Source organism: Cetorhinus maximus, chromosome 8 (genome assembly GCF_964194155.1).
Source record: "Cetorhinus maximus chromosome 8, sCetMax3.hap1.1, whole genome shotgun sequence".
In the NCBI taxonomy this organism is placed as follows: Eukaryota; Metazoa; Chordata; class Chondrichthyes; order Lamniformes; family Cetorhinidae; genus Cetorhinus; species Cetorhinus maximus.
This window is the reverse complement of record NC_135886.1, coordinates 140,516,999-140,541,560: the sequence shown is the minus strand read 5'-3', so window position 1 is coordinate 140,541,560 and position 24,562 is coordinate 140,516,999.

Below are 24,562 nucleotides of genomic sequence, written 5' to 3'. Positions count from 1 at the left end.
TGTTGTTTAACACGTTCACCACTCGCCACATATGGTGTACTGGCTATAGACATGTGATAAATTGAGACTCTTCATCATGAGAGATTTTATTCAGATGGACATTAGGACCCTGGAACAGCCTGTTCAGCTAAGGATGTGGTTCTACATTCTGACACAATCCATGGCCACAGAGAACAGGAGGAGGCCAGTCGGCCCGTCGGGCTTGCTCCACCATTCAATTAGGTCATGGCTGATCTACCTCAATTCCATTTTCCTGCACAATTCCCTTGAGATCTTTAATATGTAGAAATCTATCAATCTCTGTCTTGAACTTTTTCAATGAATGAGCCTTATAGCCCTCTAGGGTAGAGAATTCCAAAGATTCACTACACTGTAAATGAAAAAAATTTCCTCCTCATCACGTTCCTAAATGGCTAAATGGCCTACCTCTTATTCTGAGACTGTGCCCCCTGGTTCTGGACACGCCCCCACACCCGCCCCCCCAGCCAAGGGAAACATCCTTCCTGCATATACTCTACCAATCCCTGTCAGAATTCTGTATGCTTCAATAACACCCCCTCTCCTTCTTCTAAACTCCAAAGGATATATGCCCAACCTCTTCAAAGAGATTGTCCTCACAGGACAATCCCGCCATCCCAGGAATCAGCCTGGTGAACCTTTGTTGCACTCCCTCTATGGTAAATATATCCTTCCTTAGGTAAGGAGACCAAAACTGTACACAATACTCCAGGTGTGGTCTCACCAAGGCTCTATGCAATTGCAGCAAGACTTATTTACTCCTGTACTCAAATCCTTTGCAATAAATGCCTACATACCATTTGCCTTCCAATTGCTCGTTGCATCTGCTTACAGTGATTTGACATTTGGTCCATTTTGGTATCAAGATTTCCCTATCTCTCACTATTCAAGAAATGCTCTGCATTTCTGTTCTTCCTACCAAAGTGGATGACTTCACATTTTTCCACAATATATTCCTTCTGCTATGTCCTTGCCCACTCGCCTAGCCAGTCTAAATCTCCTTGAAGCTGCTTTGCATCCTCCTCACAACTTGTATTCCCACCCAGTTTTGTGTTATCAGAAAACTTAGAAACATTACATATAGATTGTGAATAGCGGGGCCCAATGCATTATCCCATTAATCTCCTCCTGCCAACCTGAGAATGACCCGTTTATTCCCACTCTCTGTTTTCTGCTCATTAACCAATCCTCAATCCGTGCCAGTATATTACCCCCAAGCTCATTTGCTCTAGTTTTGTTTACTAACTTCCTGTGCAGGACCTTATCAAAAGCCTTCTGAAAGCCACATCCACATTCAGCTAGTTACATCCTCAAAACACTCTTAGCAGGTTTGTCCAGTGGATTCATCAACTTTCAGCCCCATTAATTTCTCAAATACTGCTTTTTTATAATTACCAATTTCTTTCAGATCCTCAATCTCACTAATCCCTTGATTCTCCAGTATTTCAGGAAGGTTATTTGTGTCCTATAAGTGGTTATTTAGTTTCTCTGCCATTTACTTATTCTCTATTATAAATTCTTCTATCTCACATTTTTCTTTGTTAATCTTTTCCTTTTTATATACATATAGAAGCTTTAAGAGTCCATTTTTAAATTTTCTCGCTAGTTTACTTTCATATTCTATTTCCTCTTTCTTTATCAGTTTCTTGGTTCTCTTCTGCTGAATTCTAAAAAACTCCCAATCCTCAGGCCTACTTTATAAGCCTCTTCTTTTGATCTAATACGATTGTATTAACTTGTTTTGTTAGCCATGGTTGGATCACTTTTTCTGCTGGGTTTTTGTGCCTTAAAGGAATGCAAATTTGTTGTAAACCATAAGTGACTTATTTAAATGCTACCCATTGCCTGTCTACTGGCATATATTTTAATGTAGCTTCCCAATCTACCACAACCAACTTGCCCCTCATGCCTTCATGGTTTCCTTTGTGTAGATTTGAGATCCTAGGCTTGAATTTTGCGCACATCATGTGGACGCGATCGGTGGGCCTGGAAGGGGCTGCAATTGTCACTTCCACCCTCGAACTTCAGAAGAATGCATTTCCATGCTGTCTGGCCAATTAAGGGCCAGCCGGCATGAAGCGTGCCCCCACATTGGGGAAGACATATTGTCTTCCTCCTTCACATGTGCCATCCTCCACAGGCCCATGGGACCCCAAGGACCTTCAATTGAGGAGCCACACACGGATCCACCCGTGTCACACCCTCTCTCACTACCAGGCACCTGCTCAGATACGAGCACGTTGGTGGGCTGTAATTCGTCGGCACAGATGGTTGTGCACTGGGAAGGTCACGGCACACTCGCATGAGGAGCTGGTGGAGGCAGTGAATGCACAGGGCGCCAGCTGTCGGAGGCCAGAACGATGCTGAGTCCGTGGCAGGCGATGAGCCTTTGGAGTCATCCATCAGGCGGCAGATGCTGGGTGTCCAGTGGGACACGCAGGGAAATCTGGCAGAGATCCCTGAGGATTTTCGTGCCATGGTCTCTGTCATGGAGGAGTCCTTGAGGAGCTTAAGCACTGCGTTGACCCTGAGCACCGAGCACATGGTCTCGTCCATTGAGAGAATAGTGACTGTCATGGAGAAGCAGCTCTCGGACTGCAAGCCCACACACCGGCTGTGCCCTCAGGGGTTGACTGTCAGTGGGAGAGATGAATGAGGCACCTAGTCTCTCTGCTAGGTGCTCGTCCATCAATGGTGAGCAGGAGGGTCCAGACGTGCCTCACGCTGGTGTACGAGCTGCCTGTCGTCTCTGTGGGCTCCTCTCATGGTGCTCACCTACTAGCACATGAAATTCTGACTCTAGTTTTAGATTGAACTACATCATTTTCAAATTTTATGTAAAATTTTACCATATTATGGTCACTCTTCCCAAAAGGCTCCTTTGCAACAAGATTATTAATTGTCCATTTTGCATTACACAATACTAGATCTTAAAAAGCCCATTCTCTATTTGGTTCCTCAACATACTGTTCTAGGAAACCATTTCATATAAATTCCAGGAATTTGTCACCCTCAGCATTGGTGATCACTGCTTTACCCTTGACACCCTTGTTACATGCATCTCTAATTTCCAGATTTATACTGCGCCCTACATTACCACCACTGTTCGGTGGCCTAGAAACACCAATCCCAACAATGTTTGCTGCCCCTTGCTGTTTCTCAGCTCCAACCAAAATGATTCTACATCTTGATCTCCTAATCTAAGATCCTGTCTCACTAGTGTACTGATCTCATCCATTATTAACAATGCTACCCCATCTCCTTTTATTTTTTTCCAATCCTTCTTAAATGTTGAATACCCTTGAACATTCAGTTCCCAGCTTTGGTCCCTGCAGGCGCATCTCTGGAATGTCAATGAAGTCATATCTGTTTTCTTCTATTTGTGCTGTCAATTCATCTACCTTGTTGTGAATGTTGCATGCATTCAGATAGAGTGCCTTTAATTCTGACTTTTTTTATTATTTTGCAATCTTTGGCCTTATCTGCAGGTGCACTCTTAAGTTTGCATTCTCTATCCCTTCCTGCTATCCTCTGATCACCATTTTTCTTATTGCTATTTTGCTCTCTTGCCTTCTCCACTCTCCTCAGATGATCCCTCTTCCCTCATATGATCACTTGACCCCACTATTTAGTTTAAAGCCTTCTTTACCACCTTAGTTATATGGCTCGCCACAGCACTGGACTCAGAATGGTTCGGGTGAAAACCACCCCAACAGTACAGCTCCCACTTTCCCCAGTACTGGTGCCAGTGCCCCATAAGTTGAAACCCATTTCTCCCATACCAATCCTTGAGCCACGCATTTAACTCTCCAATCTTATTTACCCTACACCAATTTGTACGTTGCTCAGGTAATAATCCAAAAATTATTACCTTTGAGGTTCTGCTTTTTATTTTGAACTCTAGCTGCTCATATCTCTAAGCAGAACATCCTTCCTAGTTCTACCATGTCATGGTACCAATGTGGACCACAACCACTGGATCCTCCCCCTCCCACTGCAAGTTCCTCTCCAGCCCAGAGCAGATGTCCAGAACCTTGGCACCAGGCAGACAATACAGCCTTCTGGACTCTCATTCCTGGCTGCAGAGAACTACATCTATCCCCCTGATGATACTAGCTCCTAGTACCAATACATTCCAACTAACTCCTCCCGTTTGAATGGCTTCCTGTACCATGGTCAGTTCGCTCATCCACTGTCAGGAAGGTGTAATAATTTCCATAATGTTTTTGGAATTTATTGTAAAATAGAGCAATAGTGGGATGTGTCTATGTGTCTATATGTGTCTGTATGTGTGTGTGAGACTTAACTGAATTAGAGGCATCTAGTCTCGGTGCTTTGAGGCAAGAAGAGAAGTTAAGTTTGAAATGTTAATTAGGTAAACATGGGGAAGTTGAGAAACATAGGTGTCAAGGAAATATTTGCATTTTTAAATAAACCAGACTAAATTGTTTTCAAAAGAGGGAGCAAAATGTGTCACCTAGCCAGGTGAAATTTAGAAAGAGTGTGTTTACTTTTCCCAAAGATTACTGGTAAAAGTTAGTGCTATGAGAGATTTGTATTATCACAAAGATAAAGTCCAAAGACAGTGAAGCAATGGGAAATTGCATTCGAAGGGGAAAATATGTATAAAGGAGAGAAGGCTATTTGTAAGGGAGGCAGTTTAAGATCCAATATTTGTGAAATGCTCGTAGCTTGTATTTACCAAACTGCTGCCTCCAGAGACTGAAGTTAAAAGAACTCACTTTGAATCTGACTGTTCAGGGTATTGTTTACTTTGCCTGGGTCTTTTAAAATCTATATGTCTTACTGTTGCCTTAATGAAAGTGTAACTGGGAATTAAGTTAATTAGGAGATTTAGAAATTATATAGCAGCAATTTGTAGACATTTGTGTGCGCTTACATTCTTCTTTTATTAATAAATGTTTAATTTAGTTTTATAAAAACCTCTTAAGACTCAGTGGTCTTATTACTGAATTCAAAGCCTGCATCTTGAAACATACAAATTAAAAATTAATTGCAACAGTTGTTTCAAGTTTCCCTCTGGGATTTGAATATTCAGCATTTACCATCTGCAGTGTCATAACACCCACCCTGCACCCCCTGCTTTCATACAGGCTGCAAGAACCTCAAACCTGTTGGACAATTGCAGAGGCTGAGACTCCTCCACTTCTACCTCCTCGATCCCCATACCTGCCTCACTCGCATTCACACCCCCCTGTCTCTGACCATGGACCAAATTCACAATCTGATCCTAAGGCGTGTGACTGACATCAAAAGTAATGCAAAATCCTGCAGCATTAACAATCCTTAAAATGCTTGTTAAGGGTCTACGGAAAAAAAAAATCATAGAATCATGGAATGGTTACAGCACAGAAGGAGACCATTCACCCCATCATGTCCATAGTGACTCCCAGCAAGAGTATCTCACCAAGTCCCACCCCCCACCTTTTCCCCCTAGCCCTGCAAATTTTTCCTTTCAAATAACTGTCGAATTCTCTTTTGAAAGCCATAATTGAATCTGCCTCCACCAGTCTCAGGCAGTGCATTCCAGATCCTAACCACTCGCTCTGTAAATGTTTTCCTCACATCACTGTTGCTTCTTTTGCCAATTACACTGAGTGGGTGTCCTTTGGCTCTCACTCTTTCTCCCAATGGGAACAGTTTTTACCTATCGACTCTTTTCAGACCCCTCACGATTTTAAAAAACTCTGTTAAATCTCTTTTTAATCTTCTAGGAGAACTTCACCAATCTATCTACATAATGCAAGTTCCTCATCACTAAAACTATTCTCGTGAACCTTTTCTGCATCCTCTCTAATGTCGTCACATCCTTCCTAAAGCGTGGTGTGAACACAACACTCCAGTTGATGCCGAACCAGTATTTTTTTAATCATAAATTCCTTGCTCTTGTACAAAAAACAGAAAATGCTGGAAAAACTCAGCAGGTCTAGCAGCACCTGTAGAGAGAAAAACAGAGTTAATGTTTCAAGTCCGTATGACTGAAGAAGAGTCATTCAGAATCGAAACATTAACACTGTTTCTCTCTCCACAGATGCTGTTAGACCTGCTGAGTTTTTCCAGCATTTTCTGTTTTTGTTTCAGCATCTGCAGTATTTTGCTTTTATTTCCTTGCTCTTGTACTCTGTTCCTATTTGTACAGCCCAGGATGCTGTAATCTCTATTAACCACTCTCTCAACCTGTCCTGCGAACTTCAATGGAATGTGTACATATACGCCCAAGTCCCTCTCCTCCTGTATCCCCTCAAGAATAGAAATCTTTATTTCCTTTGGCCCCTCCTCATTCTTCATAACAAAATGAATTACATCACACTTCTCTCCATTAATGTCATCGGTCACTTGACCGCCCATCCCACCAACCTGTCCATGCCCTCTTGAAGATTAGCACTATCCTCCTCACAGTTCAAAACACTTCCAAGATCCAAGTTATGAATAAACATTGAAGAGATCTAAACCTAGAAATGTGGCCTCGCAACGCCCATTTCTCAAGATGCTAAATGTCCTCCAATATGACAGGAAGGAAAGACATGCACACAGGGTGCCAGAAATGTGCCATCCATCAACAGTGGCCAAAAAAGGCAGCGTAAGTGCTGAACCTTTTCCCCACACCCCTCAATATATGCTCTCTCCCTTCAAAAAACTTCTCAAAATGCATCTCTTCCCCCAGGCCTCCCACCACCCCCGCTAATCTCTCTCTCCAACTTATCACTCCATTTCTCTTAGTACCATATTAAAAAGTATCTTGAGAACTTTGTACTTCAAAGGGGCTATTTAAATTACTAATTGTTGATGTCACAGAACATTTTTAGGCACCGATCCACAGAAATATCACGACTGCTTCTAGTTTACTGCTGCAATTTTCCAGAAGACTTGCCTCAGAAGTGAATGTTCAACTAGTTGATTATTATGTACAGTACTGACTGAGAGCAAGAGGAATAATAAACCAGCTGTCAGGTGTTTGAACCCTGCAGATATGAACCGGCAGTAATAAGTCCTAGTTACCACATGACACTAAAGGTAGCAATTTCTGAAAATCATTGTCTTAATACGCCACTAGCAATTAAATTAAGTCACCCAATCAGAAATGAGTTGTCATTATTCACGTTTACCATGGAAACAAGCCCCTCCATGCATGGTAATACATGCTAACATTGAATCCCGTGGAGCATTCTTTCAAAAGCTAGGTCCTCTCGAAACCCAGGAGCCAGCTCTTCCTGAATTGCAAAACTACAAGAGAAGGCAAGATATTGGTTAAACTTACTCCTGTAAGTCTCACTAACTCCATCCTGCTGACAGATTACTGAGGACTACTAATGGCTATTTTCAGCAGATGGGAGAAAGGAGGATGAGGGAGGTAGGGGGGGAAGGAATGACAGAAGAGGAAAGGGCTGAGGGAGGAAGGGAGGGAGGAAAGAAATGAACGGGAAGGGGGAGGTGGGGGTGTGTGAGGGAGGTAAGGGAGGAGGGAAGAAGGGAGTGATGGAGGAAGGAAGGGAGGGTGAGAAAGAGAGAGAGAGGGAGGGAGGAAGGGGGAGAGAGGGCGGGAGGAAGGAGGGGGGGAGAGAGGGAGGGGGAAGGAGGGAAGGAGGGAGGAAGGTGGGAAGGAAGGGAGGAAATTGAATTTATGTATACAATTATACAATACTTTTCTTACCTCAGATAGTCCTGGAGCACTTCACAGTCAATTATGTTTCTTTTTGGTTTTAGTAATATCGATTGAGGGATAAATTTTGTCCAGGATACATTAGAACTTCCTAACTCTTCTTTAAATAGTGCCCTGGGATCTCTTGCATTCACCTGAGATGATAGACGTGACCTTAATAAATGATTGTCTCAGCCGTCAATGACTTGAGCTCACAATCAATGTTAATTAAGCCACTTCTGATGCAAAATAGCAATGTGTTTATTCTATTTGAAGATCTGTGGCTCTATGTTCTGCTTCCAGTGCCCATGGAGATTGCTGTTAAAAGGGAAGAAAAGTTATAAAAAGTATGAGCCTCATTAGTTGGTGGTTTTAGTGCTATTCTGGTTTTTATTCACTGTGAAAAAGGCACTTATTAGCAGTAATGTTCTGCCATCGTAATACCAATTAATGGCTCATTAAAGACTCTCAGTAATGACAATTGGTCCGGTTTTCCAAAAGTTGCAATAAATTCTTTTCTGGTGCAAGTTTTGTCAACTCGATTCATTAAATAGATTGTTTCTGCTTGCTGCCTAATGGTTTAGCAGGGGTATTAATGTGAGCTATCTGGAAATTTGGTGGCAATCCCTTATCCTTTGTTCTAACTGGAGCTGATAGGGAATGCCAGAGTTTCACGGCAGAAGCTTGGCTGGCTTTCTGACATCACCTCCGCCGTATCCTGCAGCCATCAGGTCAAAGGCAGGCAAACAAGTTCAACTGAGGGAATTACAGCAGAGACATGTCATTCCTATCACATGGTACTGTTAGCTGCTATTGCCATGGTATTGCTGCTATCACCATGGTATTGCTGCTATCACCATGGCATTGCTGCTATTGCTATGGCATTGCTGCTATCACTATGGCATTGCTGCTATCGCTATGCCATTGCTGCTATCACCATGGCATTGCTGCTATCACCATGGCATTGCTGCTATTGCTATGGCATTGCTGCTATCACCATGGCATTGCTGCTATCACCATGGCATTGCTGCTATTGCTATGGCATTGCTGCTATCACCATGGCATTGCTGCTATCACCATGGCATTGCTGCTATCGCTATGCCATTGCTGCTATCGCTATGCCATTGCTGCTATCGCTATGCCATTGCTGCTATCACCATGGCATTGCTGCTATCACCATGGCATTGCTGCTATTGCTATGCCATTGCTGCTATCACCATGGCATTGCTGCTATCACCATGGCATTGCTGCTATTGCTATGGTATTGCTGCTATTGCTATGCCATTGCTGCTATCACCATGGCATTGCTGCTATCACCATGGCATTGCTGCTATTGCTATGGTATTGCTGCTATTGCTATGCCATTGCTGCTATCACCATGCCATTGCTGCTATCACCATGGCATTGCTGCTATTGCTATGGCATTGCTGCTATCGCTATGCCATTGCTGCTATCGCTATGCCATTGCTGCTATCACCATGCCATTGCTGCTATTGCTATGCCATTGCTGCTATCGCTATGCCATTGCTGCTATCGCTATGCCATTGCTGCTATTGCTATGGCATTGCTGCTATTGCTATGCCATTGCTGCTATCACCATGGCATTGCTGCTATCACCATGGCATTGCTGCTATTGCTATGGCATTGCTGCTATCGCTATGCCATTGCTGCTATCGCTATGCCATTGCTGCTATCGCTATGCCATTGCTGCTATTGCTATGGTATTGCTGCTATCGCTATGCCATTGCTGCTATCGCATTCCATTGCTGCTATCGCTATGCCATTGCTGCTATTGCTATGGCATTGCTGCTATCGCTATGCCATTGCTGCTATTGCTATGGTATTGCTGCTATCGCTATGCCATTGCTGCTATCGCCATGCCATTGCTGCTATCGCTATGCCATTGCTGCTATTGCTATGGCATTGCTGCTATCGCTATGCCATTGCTGCTATTGCTATGGTATTGCTGCTATCGCTATGCCATTGCTGTTATTGCTATGGTATTGCTGCTATCGCTATGCCATTGCTGTTATCACTATGGCATTGCTGCTATCGCCATGCCATTGCTGCTATCGCTATGCCATTGCTGCTATCACTATGGCATTGCTGCTATCGCCATGGTATTGCTGCTATCACTATAGCATTGCTGTTATCACCAGCATCACCTGCGTTCAACAGGCAGCCAGTGATGCGAGGAGGTACAGCGCTTAGAGGGTGTCATTTCAACTTTTGTGGGTGCCTAAAGCTGTCGATAGCGGATGGGTCTTCCAGAATTTTCCCCGGCAAATGATGTGAAAGTAAGTGAAAATTCAAACAGCGTGTCTAAAAGAGCAACATCGCTAAGTATTAAAATTGCCCCCAAAGGCTCCAGGAAGGATCAGAAATTAGTTTAAGGACATTGACTTTGAAGGTTTTCACATGTGTTGACTTTGCCACATTAATGGAGCCAGATAAATTTTTATTCCACTCTTTTAATCAAATCAGGTCAGTCCTCTAAGCGGGTGGGAGTATCTAACCCCTGAGGTTGCAACTTTTCAGCCTCCGTGCTCCCCACATTTGATTTTGGCAGGACAAATTTTTTAAAGAGCCATTTTGGCAGGAAACTGAAAGAAAAACAAAGCATATTGTCTAAATGGTGAGAGTTTGCAAAGCCCTCAGGGGTAGAGGGATCTAGGGGTCTTGCACATGCCGCAAAAGGCAGGTACAGCAAGTCATTAGGAAAGCTAATAGAATGTAATCATTTATTGCGAGGGGAATTGAATACAAGAAAAGGGAGGTTATGCTTCAATTATACAGGGCACTGGTGAGGCCATATCTGGAGCACTGTGTACAGTATTGGTCACCTTGTTTATGGAAAGATGTAAATGCTTTAGAAGCAGTTCAGAGAAGGTTTACTAATCTAACACGTGGATTGGGCAGGTCGTCTTATGAGAAAAGGTTGGACAGGCTAGGCTTGCATCCACTGGGGTTTAGGAGAGTAAGAGGCAACTTGGTTGAAATATATAAGATCCTGAGGGGTTTTGACAGGGTCGATGAGGAGAGGATGTTTCCTCTTGTGGGAGAATCGAGTACTATGGGGCCACTGTTTAAATGTAAGGGGTCGCCATTTAGGACAGAGATGAGGGGAAATTGTTTTCCCTGAGAGGATAGTGAGCCTTTTGAATTCTGCCTCAAAAGTCAGTGGGAGCAGAGTCTTTGAATATTTTAAAGGCAGAGCTAGATAGGTTCTTCATAAGCAAGGGAGTGAAAGGGTATTGGGGTAGGAGTTGAGGTTGCAATCAGATCAGCCATGATCTTATTGAATGGCGGAGCAGGCTCGAGGGGCCGAGGGGCTACTCCTGCTCCAAATTCGTATGTTCATGTTTCAGGCAGCACTTGGAGCAGATAATCTTGGTGATGGTGTGTCTGGGATAGATAAACATGCCCAGGGTTGGTGCTGTTTTTCTTTCATTGCCCCCGAAGAGAAAGGGGAAACCAAGAGAGAGCAAATTTGGAGGGAAAGTGAAATCAAGAGAGACTGTAAGAGATTTTAAAAATTCAATCTCATAAATTATCAATCTGAGGTTTAAACTCACAACTTTTCAGTACCATTGACATTAAACTACCTTACTGAGCTCAATAATAAAGCACTGTCGTGCCTTGTATGACACAAGGTAGAGCTCCTCTGTTTCACTGTCCACCTCCGTCCCTACCTCATCCCAGTGCTGTTATGATCCTCATCCATATTTTCGTACTCTCCAGCCTCAACGACGCAATTGCTCTTTTCACTGAGCTCTTTAGATCCACCTTCCAGAGACAACACACCTCAAACTCAAATCCTGTCTCACACTATCTCTCCTCTATCAGCCCTGTCCCCGCCAACATTCCTCATCCCCACAAACATTGGGCAGAATTTTGCCGTCGGTGAGCAGTGGGCGGGGCCCGCTTGCTGACATGTAAAATGATGCGGGATGATGTCGGGCAGAACCCCTGATGTCATCCCCGCCCCATTTAAATTTTCAGGAAGGCGGGGGCACAGCAAAATCAGCTGTGGGCCCGCCGACCTGTCAATGGCCAACTGAGGCCATTGACAGGATCGTTTAAACAATTAAAGGACCTGCCCGTCCAACCTTAAGGTTGGCGGGTCGGCCAGGAGCCCCGGCGGGGAATAGAAAAAACATGAAACCTCATCCACCGGCGGGATGAGGTTTCATGCGGGGTTTCAAAAATTTTAATAAAGTTATTATGTAAAATATGAACATGTCCCATCTCATTGTCACATGAGGGGGACATGTTAGGGATTTTTTTTTCTATTTTTAATATTTTTCAACATAAAAATGATCTCCCTGAGGCAGCACTTTGCCTCAGGGAGATGTGCACTCTTTCATGCGTATGTGTGAAAGAGCACACTCTCGCTTTTGGGGAATCTCCCCTGCCCGCACAGGGAGCGCATAGCGCTTCCCACCGGACGTCACGCTGGGTGGGGCCTTAATTGGCCCGCCCACATAAAATGGCGGCGGGGCCCGCTTCTCCGACGGGGATCGGCTCCCCGCCCGCCGGAGATTGGGTCGGGCCCGCCCGCCCGACAGGCAGAAAATCCGTCAACTGTGCTCTTCTCCACCGATGCTGCCAGACCTGCTGAGTTTTTCCAGGTATTTCTGTTTTTGTTTTTGTTTTAGAAAATTCTGCCATTGTATTCAAAATGCTTGTTCCCATCCACAATTAACTCCATGGCCAATCGTTTGTTCCTCTCAATGTAATCTCCTCTGGAACTCTAAGACACACTTAATGCCATTCCAACATCGGCCTCTTTGCCATGCCATTCCCTCCTCTATCATTGGCTGTATCGCACAGACATTTCACATTCAGAAACCCTCTTTCCAAATCCTCCCATTCTGCATCCATCCATCTCCTGCTTCAAAAAAACTCCTCCAAATCGATCTTTCAATCAGCTGCCGTACTGAACTCTCTTCGCAACGCCTACATGTGCCTCTGTGAAGCACTTAGGAACATTCTGTTACATTCAAATTGCTGCATAAATGAAAGTTGTGACTATCTGAAAGCTCCCATGTGAAAAACTGTGAACATCAGCTAGTCATCCATCTCTGAATGTGAACTGTTCACAGCCTTAATTAAGAACTTTGCTAGCACTTTAACATTGCTGCTTCTCCGGGATAATTTCAATAAACAGAAATGACATTTATCCAGGTATAAACAATAATGCAGATTGCACAGCTTAGGTTGTTGCAACCCCAATCACTGCGAGGATGAACCTAAAGGATATTGTCACTGTTTGCACTCAACCGGTTACAAATAGAATGGATGCTGTGCCTAGGAGTTGCTGTCACACCGGTGGCTTTCTCCAGAGAAAGGTGTGCTCCTGCCTGACTCAATTCAGTTTTTGCGGGATGATGGCGGGAGGGAGTTGCAGAAACTTCTACAAAAATAAATAAAGTGTGGCTTAGTTTAAGATGCCTTTCTCACTTGCTGTTCTTTGTTTTTTTTTAATACTGAATTCTCAGGGTTTCTGCCCATTCCTAGTTGCACTTTGAAATGTTGAAGGCGCATGCTTCAAATCCCATTTGCAGACCAAAAGACGAATGAAGAGGTGCTTGAAATTGCAAAAGCAAGAAATGCTGTCTGAAAAGTGACAACCATGAAAAGAAAATGGCAGCATTTCAGACACTTGATCAGAGCTGAAAAGCTACAGAGATCTGCACCCTCCCCCCACTCCCTCAGAGGACAACAGAAAGAGGGGTTGATCTAGGCGTCATTGAATGATGAACATCACAGAGTGGTCACAGATCTTGCGAGGATGGGGCAAGGCAGAGGAGCATGATATGCCATGATAGCAGATCTCTTGGTGGGAGCTATAAGCAGGAGAGGAATTGTACTTTTTAAAAAAAAATTGTTCATGTGGACATCACTGGCTTGACCAGCAGTTATTTCCCTTGCTCAGGGGGCATTTAAGAGTCAATCACATTGACGTGTGCCTGGAGTCCCGTGTAGGCCAGGCCAGGTAAGGATGGCTGATTTACTTCCCTGAAGGATATTAGTGAACCAGATGGGTTTTTACAACAATCAGCAATGGTTTCCATGGTTATTGCCAGACGTTTAATTCCAGGTTTTTATTGAAATCAGATTTCACCATCTGCAGCGGACGGACTCAAACCCAGCTCCCCAGAGAATTACCGATGCAGTTACAGTACCACTACACCACTGTCTGCTCAGAGAACATTGCAATGTGCTTTCATCTTGAACCCCTGTTATTCTTGTGTGGTGGAGGTAACTCTTATGTTACAAAACAAATAAACTAAATTAACAAACTAAGGAACAAATGAAAAGGCAGCCCCTTAAAGGGAAACTGCAAAAACAAAAGTCAAAATTCAAAGGAAACTTACAAACATCAAATCAAAACGTGATCAAAGGGGCCTATAAAGCACCCCAGTGCCCGCAGTGCCCACCGAGCATGGAAGGCCTCGAAGGTGCCGGCAGGTACCGCGTGCTCCCTCTCCAGGGGCACCTAGCCACAAACGTAGCTGCGGAAGACGGGCAGGCAGTCAGGTTGGACAACCCCCCCCCAAACGCCCACTGCCTGGAACTGTTGGTGGCCAACTTGGCCAGGCCTGGGAGCAGGTTCACGAGGAGGTCCTCCTCCCTCCCGGCCCCTGCTCTGCACTGGGTGCCCATAGATCAGGAGCATGGGGCTGAAGTGCAAGTACTTCCACCACACAAGACAAACAGCTGTTCAAGATGAAAGCACACTGCAATGTTCTCAATATTCTTTGGGGAGGTGGTGTGTCGTCGTATTGTCACTGGGCTAGTAATCCAGAGACCCAGGGTAATGCTGTGGGGACCTGCGTTTGAATCCCAGGTCTTGTGTGACGGATGTACTTGCCCAGTGCAGGTGAGTATGGCAATGAAGGAACAACAAATGGATATCCAGGTCAGGATGAAGCAAGATCTGGTGGGCAATTTGGAGTTTATCTTCTTTTAAAGCCAAAACAATTAACTAAATTAACAATAACAAGGGATAAATCAGGCACAGCCCCTAAGTCAGGTCAGCTGTAAAATTTGGAGTTTATGGTGTTCCCTTATAAGAACATAAGAACTAGGAGCAGGAGTAGGCAATTCAGCCCCTCGAGCCTGCCCCGCCATTCATTACGATCATGACTGATCTCATTTCGGCCTCAACTCTAATTTCCCGCCCTCTCCCCATAACCTTTCAACCCATTACTAATTAAAAATCTGTCTATCTCCTCCTTAAATTTATTCAGCGTCCCGGCATCCACTGCACTCTGAGGTCGTGAATTCCACAGATTCACGACCCTTTGAGAAAAGTAATTCCTCCTCATCTCTGATTTAAATCTATCACCCCTTAGCCTAAAACTACGGCCTCTCGTTCTAGAATGCCCCAGAGGGGGAGACATCCGCCCCACGTCTACTTTGTCCACCCGCTTTAGCATCTACTGGGTGTTTGAGGTCATGGGTTTGGGATGTGCTGTTGGAAACGTCTTGGTGAATCGGTGTAGTTGGGACACACGGCGGCCAGGTTGTGCTAGTGGTGGTGGAGGGAGTGGCTGTTTAAGCTGCTGGGTGGTGGGCTGCTGATCAAGCGGATTGCTTACAGGGAACAACCGCACACCAGTAAAGCAGTTTGGACGGTCTCCAGGGCAAAGCAGTCTGTTTGATTGGCAACTAGGTAATGGGCAACAAATGCTGGGCCCATATCCCGAGGACGAATGAATATGTAAATAAATGAATATGATAAGCTGAATATCTGAGCATGCGGAAAATCAATGTAAATAACAATTGATGGAAAACTCTTCGAATAGATGAAACACAAATGAGATTTGACTGGCTTACTTTATTCAGCCCAAGGAATGAACCAAAATGCGTTCACAGAAGCGTGGTCGCATGAAAAAAAAAACTCAGTGTTTTGCAGTTGGTGGGCTGGGTGTTTACTGACTTTAATGCATGGATGAGGCATATCGCTTCTATATCGCTCAAATCAATCAGCTAGGTTTTCGGTTAATTCCAATGTAATTTTCTACACTTACAGAAAGTGAAGAGCATGAAGAAACTATTTCCTATTGCCGTTTTGCATGACTTAATCATAAACTATCACATTGTGCTTGAAAAAAAAAACCTCTACTTTGAAAGGGATTAAACACACAACAAAATCTGGCAATAATCAATTTTGGCGCAGCGAAAATGATAAACTTCTCACCACTTGCGTTCATCATTTTTACTGCATATTCAAACACCCTGTTAATAATACTCTTGCCTTCCTCTGTTCTGAAGAACTATCTCTTGCTCAGGCAGGCTTATCTGTTCATTATACACTTGGCTGGCCAAAAGGGGAAGATTATTATTTAAACAAAAAAAAACAGGTATTTCGCCAGATTTTAATCACGCAGGCCGTGTCAGTCAGACTGACATGCGGAATCCATCATCACAACCAGCTTTACAGAACCCAGTGTTCGTAACAAACACTTCGCACACTTTCTGTCTGGCCCTAATCAACTAAAATCAAACCCGGAACACAAAGAATTTATCCCTTTTCAGGTTATATATCATCGCGATTTTTCACGGAGAGGCACTGGAGGAAATGGGGGAAATAAAAAAAAAGGCACTGCCTTAGCTCGTTGATCCCTAATTTGCATTTTGATGATGAAACAGAAAGTTATAGCGTTCCCTGAACTTCACCACACTGTCGTTATGGCAACATATTATTCCGTTTTTAAAAGTTAGCAAGGAGATAATGATCTACCCTTGGATTAGATCAGTAGTCCTCAAGCTTTTTAACTCATGCATTTTATATATAGAATTTCAAATCACAATGTCATCCTTAAATCCGCCCAACCAACATCTCTTGGAAATCATGTATGCTTATCCTATAATTTCCCAACATGGACTCCCTGCAGGGATCAAGCATCTTGTGGAATCACTATGAGTGTTTCCATGAATTTACATATATCCGAGGTTTCTGATGCAAACAGTGTGATCTGATACATGAGTCATCCATCAATAAGCCAACTGCATGAAGAACAGTCTTTTACAAACCTCCAGGCCCATACATTTCAAAAACAGAAAATTAGAGAGGTAGAAATAAGACAAAGATTTTCTGGTCTCTGTGCATGGGTATGCTGGATGGCATGCTTGCAGAGAATATAAGCAACAGCCTGCCTTTGTATAGCACCTTTAATGTCTTAAAATAGCTCAGGTGTAATGAAACAAAAATTGAAACTAAACTAAACCAAAATTGGGAGAAGTTAAAAAAGCCTTGGTCAAAGAGGAAGGGATTAAGGTGACACTTAAAGGGGAAGAATGGGGTAAGACAGTCAGTGAGGATTAGTGGGTGAATTCCAGAGTTCAGGGCCTAGGGAGCTGAAGGCATAGCCACCAATGGAGCGAGAATTAAAATCAGGAATGCGCAAGAGGCCGATGTTGAAGGAGCACAAAGACCTCAGAGAACTGTAGGGCTGGAGGAGGTTTCAGTGTTAGGGAGCAATAAGGCTATGGATTAGGTCATCAGGCTGGTTGGACCGCACACTTCTGTGAAGGCACCAGCCCCTTCACTTAAATTAAGGGATGTTACTTTCTATAAAGCTCTGTGTCAGGAACAATTACTTATAAAATTGATCTCTGCAAAAGCAAATAGAACTGAGTCTTTATGGACCATTATTCTGAAATCTGCATTTGGATCATAGACAGCCCTGGATTATGAAACTTCCTTATTCTGAATTACTTTGTCTTTTGAAACCTGAGCTGGACATCCTGTTGGGCTGAATGACTTGTTTCTGTGGTTATGAACAATGTATAATTTTCAGTTGAATTTGCATAGATATACATTTGTTTGTTAAGAAAGGTAAAAATGGTTTCAGTTTCATTTAGAGTTTGTTTATGTACCTTGGAAACTGGATAGTCCTGTGACTAAAAGATCAGGTCTTTTTGGATATAGACATTTTCAATGAGGTCTTCCAACCCCTGAGGTTAAAGAGATGGGTTAAAAAGGGTTAAAAGTTCAGTGATTCTAAAAACAACACACAGAGGTAGTAAAGCTTTGCTGTTGCCTAGCGACAGTGATCCAGGGACAGACCCAGAGAAGATAGGAGTTGAAAGGGGGAGTGTTCCGTGTTTGTGTGTCAAAGAGAGAAGACAGGGATTTTAAGCTCTCCGAGATGAAAAATGACAAGGCCGTTGGGACAGTAGTTAAGTGAATAACCAGTTATAGAATTCAGTAACGTGATCAGTTTAGCAGAGGTGCAACTGGAAGACCGGGTTCAGGGAACTCATTTGTTTGCTCTGCAGTGGAAGAAACAGTGGGTAGAATTTTCGGGTCGGTGAGCTGACCTCTCTCGCTGACGTGTAAAATGACACGGTGACATCGGGCGGGCGTCCCAAAGTCACCGCGCGTCATTTAGATTTTCAGTTCGGCCGGCACACAGCCGAGTCGGCCTGTTAAAAACGAATTGAAATAATTAAATGAGCTGCCCGTACAACCTTAAGGTTGGCAGGGGGGGCAGGCGAAGAGCCCAGGTGGCCTTCGCATTTTTTATGGAACCTCATCCACAGTTTAAAAATTCAATTAAATTTTTTTAAAAATTCATTGACATGTCCCAGCTCATGGGACATTGCCAAAACGAGTGCAGGCCCCGACTCAGGGAACCCCCTCACCCCCCCGCCTGCACAGGAAGCGCTCACCGCTTCCGGGTAAGTGTCACACTGGGCGGGCCTTAATTGGCCTGCCCACGTAAAAGGGCGGTGCGGCCCCGATTGGGGCCTGACGGGGGACATTTCTACCTAGTGAGTTTAGAGCATGGGTTTTTGGGTCCCGGGGAGAGACACGAGTTGGGTGGGAAACATCAAGTGAATGCTCAGGAATCCACTGACAGAAAACCATTTACAACTGTGCCAGAGTCAAGCGAGAAGTCTTTATGTCAAGCTAGTGGTAACTCTTCACTGGTTTATGTATCTGCAAAGATATTGCTGCAGTAAAGGAATAATGGGAATTTGAATTGCCCTCTTGTGTTTGTATTGAGATCTTTCCAACCTTTTTGTCTGGTATAATATAGTTCACTTTTCTTGTTTTAATAAATATTTTATTCTTTGTATTGAAAGTTCATCAGCAGACTCCTGTGTATTTGTTCAGTAACTTTCCACCACAGTTTCTATAAAGAAAGTTAGGATCTATCAAGCCAGGTTTCACTCTGGAATCTGACTTGTCCAGTATTAGTATCAGCTGGGATCACAACACTGTGCTTTAAATGCTATGTAATGCTCTCTACTTTGTGACAGGTTACAGGCTGGGAACTCCATGGTGAGTAACTCACCTCGTGACTCGCCAAAGCCTGTCCACCATCCACAAGGCACAAGTCAGGATTGCGATGGAATATTCTCCACTTACCTGGATGAGTACAGTTTCAACAACACATAAGAAGCTTGAAACCATCCAAGACAAAGCAGCCCACTTGAGTAGTATCCCATCCACCACCTTAAACATTGACACCCTCCATCACTGATGCAGAGTGGCAGAAGAGTGTTCCATGTACAAGACCCACTGCAGCAATTCACCAAGGCTCCTTCAACAGGACCTTCCAAATCTGTGACCTCTACCACTGGACAAGGGCAGCAGATAGACGGGAACACCACCACCTGCAAGTTCCCCTCCAAGCCACTCACTATGCTGACTTGGATATATATCGCCGTTCCTTCACTGTTGCTGAGTCAAAAACCTGGAACTCCCTCCCTAACAGCTCTGTGGGTGCATCTATCCCACAGGGGCTGCATCATTTCAAGAAGGCAGCTCACCACCACCTTCTGAAGGACAATTAGGGATGGGAATAAATGCTACCCTTGCACACATTCAAATGAATGTGTCATGTTGGCATGTGCATGCCGAAAATTACACATTCATAAAACACCAACTTATCATAATGAACTTGAAGGACATATGCTAGGGAGAGGGGTGGCAGAGTGATATTGTCACTAACTAGTATCCCAGAGACCATTACCATTAGACCTGGGTTTGAATCCCACCTCGGCAAATGGTGAAATTTGAATCCTATAAAAACTTGGAATTAAAAAAGTCTGATGACAGCCATGAAACCATTGTTGCTTGGAAATCTGCTGTCCTTACCTGGTCTGGCCTACATGTGTCTCCAGATCCACAGCAATGTGGTTGACCCTTAAATGGGAAGGGCAATTAAGGATGGGCAATGATTTTTAAAAACCACAGTTAGAAACATAAGCTTGCAAAAATAAAGGAAATCATAATAACAAATTAACAATAAGCAGTGAACAAAAACTGTCACCAAAAATGGGAAGTTGCATAGATTTGCAGCACAGAAACAGGCCATCAGCCCAACAGGTCCACATCAGTGTTTATGCTCTACTAAGAGTTTCCTTACCACATCTCACCTGATCAGCACATCCATCAGTTCCTTCCATTGTTATGTGTTTATCTAGTTTCCTATTAAATGCATCTATGTTATTCACCTGAATTGCTCCCTGTGGTACTGGGTTCCACATTCTCATGGAATGGGTAGGGAAGTTTCTTCTGAATTTCCTGTCGGATTTATTAGTGACTCGCATATCTTGACCCTTTAGTTTTGGACAAATGGAAGCACCTTCTCCAGATCTACACTATGGAAAGCTTTCCTAATTTGAAAGACCTTTATTATGTCTAACCTCAACTAACAGGAAAAATGCACAGTCTGCTCAGTCTTTCCTGATAAGCGATAACCACTCAGTTTTTACAACACTTGAATTTGAGATTAAGGGAGAAAAATAGAAATATCTTTGTTCAGAAAGAATCCTGCCACATCATCAAAATGCCTCCAGCAGCAAATTACTTTTGGGATATCTGTTATGTGGACAAATTCCCTTAAAGGTGAAGAGTTGACTTTGAACCTTTGCAGCTACTGGAGCTGAAATCAATTCACTGTCGAAGACATTATTACAAATCTCTCATTGTAATGAATTATTTTTTTGTGGTCCTGGTGAAAGTTGTTTAGTGGAGCCGCTGAAACATCAATAAACTAAACCACTGATGCAAAAGATGAAAAACAAAAACAGAATTACCTGGAAAAACTCAGCAGGTCTGGCAGCATCGGTGGAGAAGAAATCAGTTAACGTTTCGAGTCTTCATGACCCTTCAAAATTAAGTCAAAAGATGACACTGCCAGTCCCTTATATTTGACCTACAATATATTATCTATACCTTTTAGGATCATAAAATGATATGGAACAGAAAGAGGGCATACTGCCTAATAAAACTTTAGCAGAACTAGCCAATTTGTCCCATCCCCTACACATTCTGAAAAGCTCAGCACATTATTTCCCCTTCAACTACTTATCCAATTCTCTTTGTATTTTTTTCTGCCATCCTTTCAGGCAGCGCATTCTGGATGAGGGCAACTTGCTGCATAATAAGCAAACTCACTATGTCATGTTTGGTTCCTTTGACAATCATCTTGACTTCTGATTACATGGGAACAGGAGCAGACTTTTTAGCTCTTCGATCTTGTTCTGCAATTCGATGGATCATGAAGGAAAGTAAGCAGCAGAGCGAAGTCTCAACCCAGTGGCTTCAGAATTCTGAGTGCAGCATGCTTTTGTTGCATCACTCTGCTGCTGGCTAGCAATACTTTGTTTTTATTTATCCATGGGATGTGGTTGTCGCTGGCTAGGCCAGCATTTATTGCCCATCCCTAATTGCCCTTGAAAAAGTGGTCGTGAGCTGCTTTCTTGAACCACTGCAGTCCATGTGCTGCAGGTCTACCCACAATGCTGTATTTATATGGCTAGTCCAGTTCAGTTTCTGGTCAATGGTAATCCCCAGGATGTTGATAGTGGGGTATTCAATAATGGTAATGCCACTGAATGTCAAGGGGCAATGGTTAGATTCTCTCTTGTTGGAGATGGTCATTGCCTGGCACTTGTGTGGCACAAATATTACTTGCCACTTGTCAGCCAAAGCCTGGATATTGTCCAGGTCTTGCTGCATTTGGACATGGACTGCTTCAGTGTCTGAGGAGTCATGAATGGTGTTGAACATTGTGCAATCATCAGCGAACATCCCCACTTCTGACCTTATGATGGAAGGAAGGTCATTGATGAAGCAGCTGAAGATGGTTGGGCTGAGGACACTGCCCTGAGGAACTCCTGCAGTGATGTCCTGGAGTTGAGATGACTGACCCCCAACAACCACAACCATCTTCCTTTGTGCTAGGTATGACTCCAACCAATGGAAAGATTCCCCCCTGATTCCCATTGACTCTAGTTTTGCTAGGGCTCCTTGATGCCATACTCGGTCAAATGCGGTCTTGATGTCAAGGGCAGTTACTCTCACCTCACCTGCAGTGATGTCCTGGAACTGAGATGATTGACCTCCAACAATCACAGCCATCTTCCTTTGTGCTATGCATGCTTCCAACCAGCAGAAAGTTTTCCCCCTGATTCCCATTGACTCCTGTTTTGCTAGGGCTCCTTGATACCACAGTCAGTCAAATGCTGCTTTGATGTCAAGGGCAGTCACTCTCACCTCACCTCTGAAGTTCAGCTCTTTTGTCTATGTTTGAACCAAGGCTGTAGTGAGGTCAGGAGCTGAGTGGCCCTGGTGGAACCCAAACTGGGCATCAATGAGCAGGTTATTGCTAAGCAAGTGCCGCTTGAAAGCATTTTTGATGCCCCCTTCCATTACTTCACTGATGATGGAGAGTAGTCTGAGGGGCCGGTAATTGGCCAGGTTGGATTTGACCTGCTTTTTGTGTACAGGATATACCTGGGCAATTTTCCACATAGCTGAGTAGATGCCAGTATTGTAGCTGTATGGGAACAGCTTGGCTAGGGGCGCAGCAAGTTCTGGAACACAAATCTTCAGTATTTTTGCCGGAATATATTCAGAGCCCATAGCCTTTACCATATCCAGTGCCTTCAGCCGTTTCTGAATATCACCTGGAGTGAACTGGTTTGGCTGAAGACTGGCATCTGTGATGTTGGGGACCTCCGGAGGAGGCTGAGATGAATCATCCACTCAGCACTTCTGGCTGAAGATTGTTGCAAATGCTTCAGCTTTTCTTTTGCACTGATGTGCTGGTCTCCTCCATCATTGAGGATGGGGATATTTGTGGAGCCGACCCTTCCAGTGAGTTGTGTAATTGTCCACCACCATTCATGACTGGATGTGGCAGGGCTGCAGAGCTTAGATTAGTTGTGGAATCGCTTAGCTTTGTCTATCGCTTGCTGCTCCTGTGGTTTTGGCATGCAAGTAGTCCTGTGTTGTAGTTTCATCAGGTTGACACCTCATTTTTAGGTGTGCCTGGTTCTGCTCCCAGCATGCCCTCCTGCACTCTTCAGGAGGCTCCACAAGAGTCTTGGAGATTACAGGGAAAAACCTAACGCAGTAATTGGAACACAGAAAAGTTTGGGAAATTAGAGGGCTGTGGGGTCTGAGATCCAAAGGAAAGAAAAAACAATGGTTTGTGTACAGGTGTACAGTGGTAGGTAAAGGACTGGGAATGTGTTCACAATTTACTCAAGGGAGTTCTGAAGGACAGGTTACAGGAATGTTCAAAGATCTTGCACATAAAGGGAAAGCCTATCCATGTATATGGGGTGGAGGTGGCAAAAATATTAGAATTTTAAGGGACATGGGGGGGGGCTAGTCATTCCTTAATATGATGGATAGTGCTATATGTTGTCCAGAGGGGGTAATGCAGGAAAGAGTATTAGTAAGTGGAATTCATGGAGATGATAAACCTATTCCAATTGGGAAGGTAAATTTAAAGAGTAGGTTGAAAACAGGTGAGATAATTCTTGGGGTAGTGGAAAACTGTCAATTGCAGGGGTTCAATTTATCTGAGGTAATGATATAGCTGGGTCACAGACGTTGGTGATGCCCACTGTGGTTTAACAGCCTGTGGAGATGCAATCAACAGAGGTGTAGCAGAAAGAGATTCCTGGGTTGTTCCCAGATTGTGTGGTAATGAGATCACAAACTCACAGGTTGAAACAGGAAGAGGAAGAATCTAAGAGACATGGGGAGGATGGTGACATCCAGTTAGCTGGATCTGTCTTTGAAAAGATTGTTTAGGAAGAGAAGGTTGAAGAGAACAAGGCAGGAGTGTTTAGCTCAGTGAAATTAGTAGAGTTACAGCAGAAAGATCCATGAAAAATCAGTTATACCAGCTTATTCTGAAACAGAGGCAGAATATATTCCAGAATGTTATTACCTTAAAAATAATGTGTAAATGAGGAAATAGAGACCTTTTCCTATTCCGCTAGATGAGAAGTCAAATAATAATCCCATCTGGATACAGAAATTAAATATTAAGAGTGGCGCATGGAATTCGAATAGCTGGACATTTAGGAATTAGGAAAACTCAGGAAAAACACAAAAACATTTTTATTGGCCTGGATTGCATAAAGATGTAGTCAAATTCAGTATAACATGTCTTACATGTCGGGTGACAGGAAAACCTCAAGCAATAATTAAACCCACACCTTTAATTCCGATTCCAGCATTTGAGGAACCTTTCACCAGGGTCCTGATATATTGTGTAGGGCCCCTCCCTAAGACTAAAAGTGGAAATCAGCACGTGCTGACATCCGTGGATGTGTCTACAATATTTTCGGAAGCAATACCTTTATGGAATATTACAGCAAAAAGTATTGTAGAGGAGTTGACCAAATTCTTCGCAAGTATGAGTTACATAAAGAAATACAGTTGGATCTGGGTTCGAGTGAACCATTGTCGAGTGAACGGGAGTGAAAAGCTGTGAAACACCTCTCTTATAGCAACAGGTGCTTGTGGTAATATTGCTGGATGCTGTATAGATTAAGAATCTAGTTGAACTGTTGCCTGAAAGGGGTGTGTAGTTGGGAGTCTAGTTAAGTAGA